This window comes from Rana temporaria, chromosome 3 (genome assembly GCF_905171775.1).
Source record: "Rana temporaria chromosome 3, aRanTem1.1, whole genome shotgun sequence".
NCBI lineage: Eukaryota > Metazoa > Chordata > Amphibia > Anura > Ranidae > Rana > Rana temporaria.
Window position 1 is genome coordinate 39,177,826 of NC_053491.1, and position 10,450 is coordinate 39,188,275.

Consider the following 10,450-nt stretch of genomic DNA (forward strand, 5'->3'; position numbering starts at 1 on the left):
TGGTGGTGGCAGCATCCTGGTTTGGGCCTGCTTTTCTTCAGCAGGGACAGGGAAGACGGTTAAAATTGATGGGAAGATAGATGGAGCCAAATACAGGACCATTCTGGAAGAAAACCTGATGGAGTCTTCAAAAGACCTGAGACTGGGACGGAGATTTGTCTTCCAACAAGACAATGATCCAAAACATAAAACAAAATCTACAATGGAATGGTTCACAAATAAACATATCCAGGTGTTAGAATGGCCAAGTCAAAGTCCAGACCTGAATCCAATCGAGAACTGAAAACTGCTGTTCACAAACGCTCTCCATCCAACCTCACTGAGCTTGAGCGGTTTTGCAAGGAGGAATGGGCAAAAATTTCAGTCTCTCGATGTGCAAAACTGATAGAGACATACCCCAAGCGACTTACAGCTGTAATCGCAGAAAAAGGTGGCGCTACAAAGTATTTACTTAAGGGGGTTGAATAAATTTTGCACGCCCAATTTTTCAGTTTTGTATTTGTTAAACAAGTTTGAAATATCCAATTAATTTTGTTCCACTTCATGATTGTGTCCCACTTGTTGTTGATTCTTCAAAAAAATTACAGTTTTATATCTTTATGTTTGAAGCCTGAAATGTGGCAAAAGGTCGCAAAGTTCAAGGGGGCCGAAAACTTTTGCAAGGCACTGTAGATAGATAGATAGATAGATAGATAGATAGATAGATAGATAGATAGATAGATAGATAGATATACCAGGGTTCTTTAAAAAGATTCTGCACTTTTTTTTAACTCTTTTTATTATTTTATTTTATTATTATTTTACAAATGACATTACTTTTCTACATAGTCACCTTCCTTTGCGATGCATTTTTCTCAGTCACATGAGACACTCAAACATAACCAATTACTATTTCTCCCCTCACCATTTGCAACCAAAATATGAAAGTGCAGAAACTTTTTGAAGACCCCTCGTCTATCACATTACCTTTAATTTAAAGGCAGCCATTGACATTTGACCGCAGTTTAAAAATAACTCCAAGTACATGCGCACCTACATGCAAATAGCACCTGAGCAACCATATTCAATTGTTAAAGAAGAATTTGTAAAGATCCCACATGCTGGCCTTATCTCAGGAGTTACAATTGGGCAAACTATTCCAACCCTGAAAAATCAACTAGTTTTCTAGGCAGCAAAGACTGGTTAACACAGATTTAACAATAGGCCCGAACAGAGCAATGATTGTTTTTTTTTCTATAATTGACTAAAAGATATCAACTTTTTAGGACATGCAGTCTAATTGTAAAAATTTAGGGAGTCCACAGTGACAGTGTAATATGGGCATATATGGGCTGTCCATTTTTGAACTCTTGGAAGTCAATACTGCCATCAACCAATAGCATTTTACACCTCTCCAACTTGTCACCCTTGAAGAATGTAGCAGCCAGATTAAAGGAAAAGTATGAAATTATCGTTTTATACAGATAATCTGTATTATGTGCTCCACTTAAATTTTCACTTAAAGGGTTTGTAAAGGATTTTTTTATCTTAATAGCTTCCTTTATCTTAATGCAGTGCTGTTTTCATGTCCTCAGTGTTCGTTTTTGCTCTCAAGTTGCTGTAATTCTTATCTGATCTCCACACTTCCTGGTTGTCTGTTTCCTGATAACCACAGTGCTGGGAGCTTTCTCTCTGTGGTCACTAATCAAGGAGGTGTGATTACTGTGTGTCTAAAACCCCACAGCACCAATCAGTTTCGTTTTCCAAACCATCACTGCCCTGTATTGGCTCTGTGGCTCTGTACAGCACAGAGGCAGGAAACAACATGCAAAAACGAAACTAGAAACTACAGGTACATTATATGATTGATTTTTATCTATTTTTAATCATTTTTACTAGGAATCTGTTAACTATTATGTCTCTATACCATGTAAACAGTCATTTCAGCAAAATACTTATTTATTTATTTACAACTCCTTTAATCACAAAATAAGGATAGAGGGTTCTTCACAATAGGCTAGTAAATCTGTTGAATGGAAGACCCATTACAGTATCTTTAACAACAGAAATGTTCCATTCAGCTGTGTGAACATTTCAAATCTGACATAAAATTTACATTAGTAAACATATACCCTATATAAAAAGGACTACGATTTTTACCCACTGTAAATTTTAAAGGAGTTGTAAAGGAAAATGTTTTTTTCACCTTAATGTAATCTATGCATTAAGGTGAAAAAACGTCAGTCCGCTCTAGCCGCTGATTGGCTAGAGCGGATGGATTGAGAGCGGCATGCCGAGGGGCGGGGCCGAGTGATACAGAGAGCAGCTATGGCAGCTCGCTGTATCACGGGAGTGCACCCGCAATTACTCACCACCATGCGAGCGCTCTCGCATGACTGTGGTCAGTACTTGCAGGGAGGACCAGAGACAGCCACCGAGGGACCCCAGAAAACGTGGAACGGGGCCACTCTGTGCAAAACGAATTGCACAGTGGAGGTAAGTATAACATGTTTGTTATTTTAAATGATTTTTTTTTTTTACTAATACTTTAAGGCTCCATGCACACTGAAGCTAAAAAAAGCTATTAAAAAAACGCCAGTAGCTTTGCAGGGAGCCTTTTAACGTTTTTTAGCGTTTTTGCAATAGCTTCAATTTTTCAGTGTAGCTTTTTTTTTTTTTTTTTATTACTTTTTTTTTTTTTTTTCAATGGATGAAAAAACGCAAAAAAAATGCTGGCGTTTTGCGTTTTTTTGCTTTTTTTTCACCGAAAAACTGCACTTTGAATGCAAATTTCGGGCATTCAGAAAAAAGCCAATAAACTCCAAAGCTCATTAACACAAAAAAAATGCCCATGTGTGCATAGAGTCGTTTTATGGGAGTCAAAATGCCAATAAACTACAGTTTATCAGCTTCAGTGTGCCTGGAGCCTTAATCTTGTTATGCGCTGGTTTGTTTTTACTTGTTGAGTATTCACATCACATACAGATCCACTGGGTTAGAGTGAAATACAGTATATTCAATATAAAAAATGAACCACCTCAAGTACAACACAAATCATTACATCATAAGGAAGTTATAATTTATTTGTAAAGTGCAATTATTTCAAATTACCATATACATTGTGTAACGGTATGGCCCGTGATACCCAGAGACTTTTGAAGGATGCGGGGTACTCCTGTGCCAGCTTCACTAATGACTCTTGGGTCTAGGGTCATCGTATATCCAATAGGGGCATAGGATGACTGAGAAATTAATATATCATGAATTACATGAGATGGGACAATAATGATAATTCAGGTATTGCAGGATATCTGTGAATATTACAGGTATTTAATTCTGTCTCCAAAAGGTCAATAGTAGAGTGACTCATTCATGTGGGGACACACTTACTGTTGAGGTGTTAATTAAGCCTGGCTCCTAAGATATTTCATTGTACTATGCTAACTAGCCCTGTATTGTGTGAAAGTTCTATTGATGCTAATATGTGTTGTGAGTTAACACACTCTAAAAGTCATGTCTGTCATGTCAGCTATAGTAATTGATTCATGTAGATTCGGTGCCAGAATGTCTGTTGAGGGGGACTCGTTAAGCACCCATTGTGTGATGTTTTGGGTGGAGTGTTTTATTGTCCCTGTGATTACTGCAGCATGCTTTCTAACTGTATAAAAAGCTGAGAGTTTACCATTAAAGCATTCATTCGTTTTGAAACCAGAAACAGAGCCGTGTGTCTCGTTTGTCTGGGGAATTCTGCTGGATCGTGTCTGCTGGATTGTTGGAGTGTCGGATAAGCTGTCTTGGGTTGGTGGAATGGAATATCGTAAACGGTGTTAACCCCTGACCTTTACATATTGCAATATAAGTTTTCACATAATACATTAAAAATTCAATTACACAGCACCAGAGAAATAGGTATATCAATTAATCTTTTTAGTTCACCTTTTTATTCAAAAATACTTTAAAAATGTAATCATTTAATACATTAGCAAACAGATTATTGTCATTTATAAAGTACAAACAGTATGTCTGGTTCTCATTCCCATATAGTTGCAGAGTAAACCTATTCCTCCTATATGCAACATGTTGCATACAGTACTATAGTAGTACTTTCTTAAATGTAATAATAACACTCTAAAGGCAATAATAATAGTCATAATAAAAAAATACATCATATTTTGTTAATATGCATTAAAATTAGACCTAATTTTATGCATTTCATTACATTCAGTAATCACTTTAACTTTTGTACAAATCTGAAACCACATTCAAATATTTCTCATGTCCGATAAAGTATAGAAACTATACTATTTCATGAAATGCATTTGGAATTTTGTATTATCATTGCAGAGGTGAATTCTTGTGTATTTGCTCCACTTTAATTTCTACTTTAAACTTGAATAATAATGATGTTTTCCTTCCACCTACAGTCCATTATGCGTCCAGTTTATTTACAGAGCACGTTAGCTGAGTCATGCTGTTTGAGGACATTCAGTGGCTCATCTTGGTGACCTGAAAGACAGAACAAACACTCAGTTACTTAATTGTCAGAAAGCACAGAGGTCTAGGGGAAAGAGTAAGATTGCTTGCAAGGCTGTCAGTCTTGGTAGATGCTAAAAGGTAACCTGCTCTAACGGACTTGTTTGGTAAAGATTAAGCTCTAATTGTTAAATGCAAAAACCCATAGCAACCAATTAAAATCCACATCATGCTTTCATAATGGACTGACTTTAGAAGAGTAAATTATAATTGGCTGCTGTCTTTAAAATGTGATTATGTTATTGAATGCGGTTGTTTGTTCCTAAAGGCAAACTAGCAGCATGTGGCTATTCCAAGCACGGGACCACAGAGTTGAGTACTGTGCAATGCTCGTCTTTGCACATTTTTCTATACGTTCCCATGTGTTGCTTATAGGCCAGAAAATTAATTTAAATGGGCTGCTCTTAACACAAGAAATGTGCAACAGAAGTCCTTGACCCTTTCGCAAAATGGCGCCACACCAAATGCATGCATTAGCAGTTGCATGGCGTGCATTTAAAAAAGTACCCAATTTTTCACGCTTTTCTGACACACACAGGATTGGTTTACTAAAAATGGAGAGTTCAAAATCAGATGCAGCTCCGCATAGAAACCAATCAGCCTCCAAGTTTTTTTTTTTTTTTGTCAAAGCTTAATTGAATAAGCTGAAGTTAGAAGCTGGTTGGGTTTCTATGCAGAGCTGCACCAGATTTTGAACTCTCCAGTTTTAGTAAATCAGCCCTACAGAGTGTAAGGCCTCGTACACACGATAGGCTAACCAGAGGACAACGGTCTGATGGACTGTTTTCATCGGTCAAAACCGATCGTGTGTGGGCCCCATAGGTTATTTAACCATCGGTTAAATAAAAGCCAACGTGCTTTAAATTTAACCGATGGATTCCTAACCAATGGGAAAAAATGATCGTTAGTAGGCACAACCATCGGTTAAAAATCCACGCATGCTCAGAATCAAGTCGACGCATGCTTGAAAGCATTGAACTTCGTTTTTTTCAGCAAGTCGTTGTGTTTTACGTCACTGCGTTCTGACACGATCGTTTTTTTAACCGATGGTGTGTAGGCGCGACAGACCATCAGTCACCTTCATCGGTTAACCAACAACAACGGTCCATCAGAACGTTCTCATCGGATGGACTGATCATGTGTACGAGGCTTAAACGTACCCTAATGGTTTAATTTAGGGTGTCTACCCACTTCTTCTAAAGTCCAGGCAGTACTGAAGTACTGTGTACTGCTTACATCTTAGAAGAAAGGGATAGACAATGCAAAATCTGTCCTGAAATTTTAACTATTTGTACAAATTTAAAACATTTCACAGACAATACTTAACTGCAAGTTCCCTTATTCAAAGTTGACTCAATTCAATCACTTATGAATGATGATTGTAACCGCGTTCTAGACATAGTTCTTATAACACTCAAAATCAGGCAAGCAAGAGCTATTTAATTGTGATCAAACTCCATTTTTTAATGCTTTAAATAAAAGTCGATCTTTTTTTATTTTATTTTTATCTATTGTGGATTTGAAAGCTTATAAATGTAATTGCAATTAGTTGAAAGTAAATTAATATTTTCATATCATATTTTAGAAACAAGCTGTACTAACATTCTTCTTGCATAACATTCAACCATATAAATAATATGATGACTCCAATATGATATGCATACAAATCTGATGCCTGTCAATTGAAGGTGTCCCTTTAAAACAATATAGGTGCCATAAGGGTTCATTTCATCTAATAACAAAATGAACGCCTATTTTTATCTACTTTAGCTGTAGTGATGGAACACACTGGGTATATGCAGGCCACTGAATACGCTATTTACTAACATAGTGACACTAGGGATATCGCTAATCCCTGATAAAGTGGGATTTTGTGATTTTTAAAAGATGTCAAATAGGCATAAATAGGTGCATATGCATGCACTGTTCTTAATCTACCAAGATCAATGGCATTGGTAGCCTATATATTAAAGTTTATTCATGTCCAATAATGTGTTCGCAGTATATTGTGTAATAGAAGAATTTCCCTCTACCTATTATATGAAGCCTTTGACTCATTAGAGTCAGAGAAAATTGAGTACTGTCCGTGATACTTTTTTTATTTGCACTAACATACAATTTTTCAGGACAAGCTTTCAGGGTATGTCCCCTTCTTCAAGGTCCGAACAGTATCTGCTTGGACCTTGAAGAAGGCGACATACCCCGAAAGCTTGTCCTGAAAAATTGTATGTTAGTGCAAATAAAAAAAGTATCACGGACAGTACTCAATTTTCTCTGTCACAATTGCACTAATACGGTTACAATCACACTCATTAGAGTGAACACCGTTTTCTTCTCACTGCTCCTGCCAATGTAAGCTCACCCTCAGTAAATGGAGCCTGGGAAAAGAACAGCTTCAGTCTTGCTATACAGTCCACTACTAAGATCGATTAAAAGAACAGGGCAGAGAAGGTGCCTCTGGACTAGTATTATCTGGTGGAGATTTCATGGATATCACTTCCTCACCATGGATAAGTATTATCCCTGGATAAATCCTCTCCCCTCTGAGAATTTTATCATCATCTCCAAAGTCTGAGATTGTCTTTTGGACAGAGAGTGCGTCTTTAGGATGTGAAGGCCCTGGGACACCAGGATTACCCTGCATGTCAAACTGCCTATACAAACCACTTTGTGATGTTTTAATCTTCGAGTTAACTTTGGCTGGATTTAAACATCAACACTGGACCCCCTACAGCCAATATTGACCAGATGCCACTGGAGTCTTGTCCTTGTATTTTTTTTTTACAGACTTCCCACCCTCGGGAATTAGAGTTTTCTATCCTTCCCTTAATCACCTCTTTGTGTTTCCCATAATATAGTCATGCACGTATCCTGGACAAGGGGAGATCACTAACCGTTGACATATACCAGATACCACAGAGCAACCCACATACTATTAAGTCACAGGCAGAGGCATATGAACAACGTGTAAAGTTCAATAGCAATGTCTACTCTAACCTGAGAGAAGAAACTTAGTTGTTTCAGGTCACTGTTTCACAAATAAGCATTAGGAATTAGCATTTAACAATAATTTTCAGTACAACTGAGTCCAGTATGTGATAGGTATAATTTTTTGTCAACTAATTTATATATATATATATATAAATTAGTTGTCAAAAAATTATACCTATCGCATACTGAAACTTAAATATAAATATACATATAATATAATATATAATATAATATATACAATGTACCTATGTACCTTGTGCTAGTATTTATATATATATATATATATATATATATATATATATATATATATATATATATATATATATATATATATATATATATATATATATATATAAAAATACATCTAAGCTTTATTTAAACAGTTCTTAAGGTCAGATGTTAAGAAGTAATATGATGGCCTCCTTTATTCTGTCATGGCACCCTATGAATTTACAAACTGCACTACTTTAGGTTGACACATAGCAATGGTCTACCAGCTAAAAACTTTCAACCTAACCAACAGATTTTCCCCAAGACAGGAATATATAAAAGTCATTAGTTGCTTGGTTATGTGAAGTAAATTCAAGTTCACCTAGTGTATGTTAGGCCTCCTACACATGACCGTTTTCCTCGACAGAATCCATCAAGAAACTTGGTGGCAGAGCTTTTTTGCCGAGGAAAACGGTCGTGTGTATGTCTTTCATTGACGAGAAAAAAAGAGAACAAGTTCTCTTTTTCCTCGACGGGAGTCTCAATTTCCTCGTCGTGTTCCTCATCGGGCTGGTTTTCGACGAGAAATATGTTCGTGTGTATGCTAAGAAACCCGCGCATGCTCAGAATAAAGTATGAGACGGGAGCGCACCTTCGGTAAAAGTAGCGTTTGTAATGGAGATAGCACATTTGTCACGCTGTAACAGTCTGAAAAGTGCAAATTGTCTCTTACCAAACTTTTACTTAATATGCAGACACATGAGATTAGCAAAAGCAGCCCCTCGGTCATGTGTACGAGGCCTAAAATTTAGACCCCCACAGGAAATCATTCCAGAAGTTTATAAAGGTTCTTAACAGCGAACAAGCTACATATAGAAAATGTATACGAGTGCTGTACCAAAAGAGATGCAAAAGCTGGCATAACTTTTTCATTATCCTCCATAGGTAATTCAGATTTCACATGTTGGCAGGGTGAAGCCTCGTACACACGACCGAGGAACTCGATGGACGAAACACATTGTTTTCCTCGTCGAGTTCCTTGTTAGGCTGTCGATGAACTCGACAAGGCAAGTTTCTCCATTGTCGTCGAGGAAATAGAGAACTTGCTCTCTTTTTGGCTCGTCGAGTTTCTCAACAGTTTCCTCTACGAAAATGTACACACGACCGGTTTCCTTGGCAAAAAAATATCTCCCAGCAAGTTTCTTGCTGGTTTTTGCCGAGAAACTCGGTCGTGTGTACGAGGCCTAACTCTTCCAATATAGTAACTCTCCTTTTTACTTTTCATTGCAGGTAAATAATAGATTACAAGCAGAAGTAATGGGCTGTAATAGAGTTTTTGACGAGGAAGCGGTGCAGGATGTTCAACATCCACAGAAAGTTACAAAATGTTTAGGAGATGACACCATTAACAAGGGCAATGTCTTTTCATTGGTGGCTCCTGTAAGTGGTGTCATCTTCATAAAAATTCTGTAGCCTTCTGTGGATCTTGGACAGCCTGCACCCCTTCTTTGTCAAGAACTGAATGACGGCACTTTGCTTCAGGGCCGACTTATGTAAGTTAATAAAACTTTCTAAGCCTCATTTTGCATTACTTTTAGTACAGCCCTCGTATTTTTGTTGGTAGTCAGACAGGTGAGGAGTGAGGACTGCTATATGTATCATTAGGCCTATTTTGCCCTATACTTGTGCTAGTATAAGCAACATAATGAGCTAGTATATGAGAATCTCGAACCATAAAACCACTGTCTATGTAACATTACAACTAGCTGTTAAATATGTCACTGCTTCAACTGAAAGCATTTATATACAGATATATATAAATATATAGACATGTGTATATATACAATATCTCATAAAAGTGAGTACACCCCTCACATTTTTGTAAATATTCCATTATTTCTTTTCATGTGACAACACTGAAGAAATGACACTTTGCTGCAATGTAAAGTAGTGAGTGTACAGCTTGTATAACATTGTAAAGTTTCTGTCCCCTCAAAATAACTAAACACAAAGCCATTATTGTCTAAACCACTGGAAACGAAAGTGAGTACACCCCTAAGTGAAAATGTCCAAATTGGGCCCAAAGTGTCAATATTTTGTGTGGACACCATTATTTTCCAGCACTGCCTTAACCCTCTTGGGCGTGGAGCTCACCAGAGCTTCATAGGTTGCCACTGGAGTCCTCTTCAACTCCTCCATGACAACATCATGGAGCTGGTGGATGTTAGAGACCTTGCGCTCCTCCACAAAAAAACTACTGACATTCTGCCTGTGTGTGCGTGTATGCCAACCGTCTCCCAACTAGCCAACCGACTAGCGATATGCACTCTCAGCCAATGGCAAAGAGCACTGATTGGAGTGTTCTGGTCGGGGCGATCTCCCCCCCCTGTCAGAGCACAACAGCTCAGTGGGGGAGATCGCGGGACTAACCTTGCATGGTTAGTACAGTGTCTCCAACTGGAGCTGACAGTTTTGTTTTGTGCAACCCAACTGTAGTGTGTACCAGGCTTAACACACATAGACATTTATCAACGGGTGTTTGTTTACTAAAACATTTTTTTTTATTTTTTTTTTGTCAAAGCTTAATTGAACAAGCTGAAGGTAGAAGCTGATTGGCTACCATGCGCAGCTGCACCAGATTTTGCACTCCAGTTTTAGTAAATCAACCCCTGTATGTACCGTTACTTATGTACTTCAATGTGTACAATCACATAGAAACCAAATAGCATTTAATTTT

At 37.6% G+C, this 10,450-nt stretch overlaps 1 long non-coding RNA gene across 1 annotated transcript in view; it reads right to left on the reverse strand.

Annotated features, from left to right (window-relative positions):
- Positions 1-3,885: 3,885 nt before the first annotated feature.
- The window catches only part of LOC120931200, a 137,977-nt gene continuing 131,412 nt past the window's right edge, over positions 3,886-10,450 (reverse strand). The window contains exon 6 of the long non-coding RNA XR_005747840.1: positions 3,886-4,485. This is a non-coding gene — a long non-coding RNA (uncharacterized LOC120931200). The remainder of the gene's footprint in view (positions 4,486-10,450) is intronic.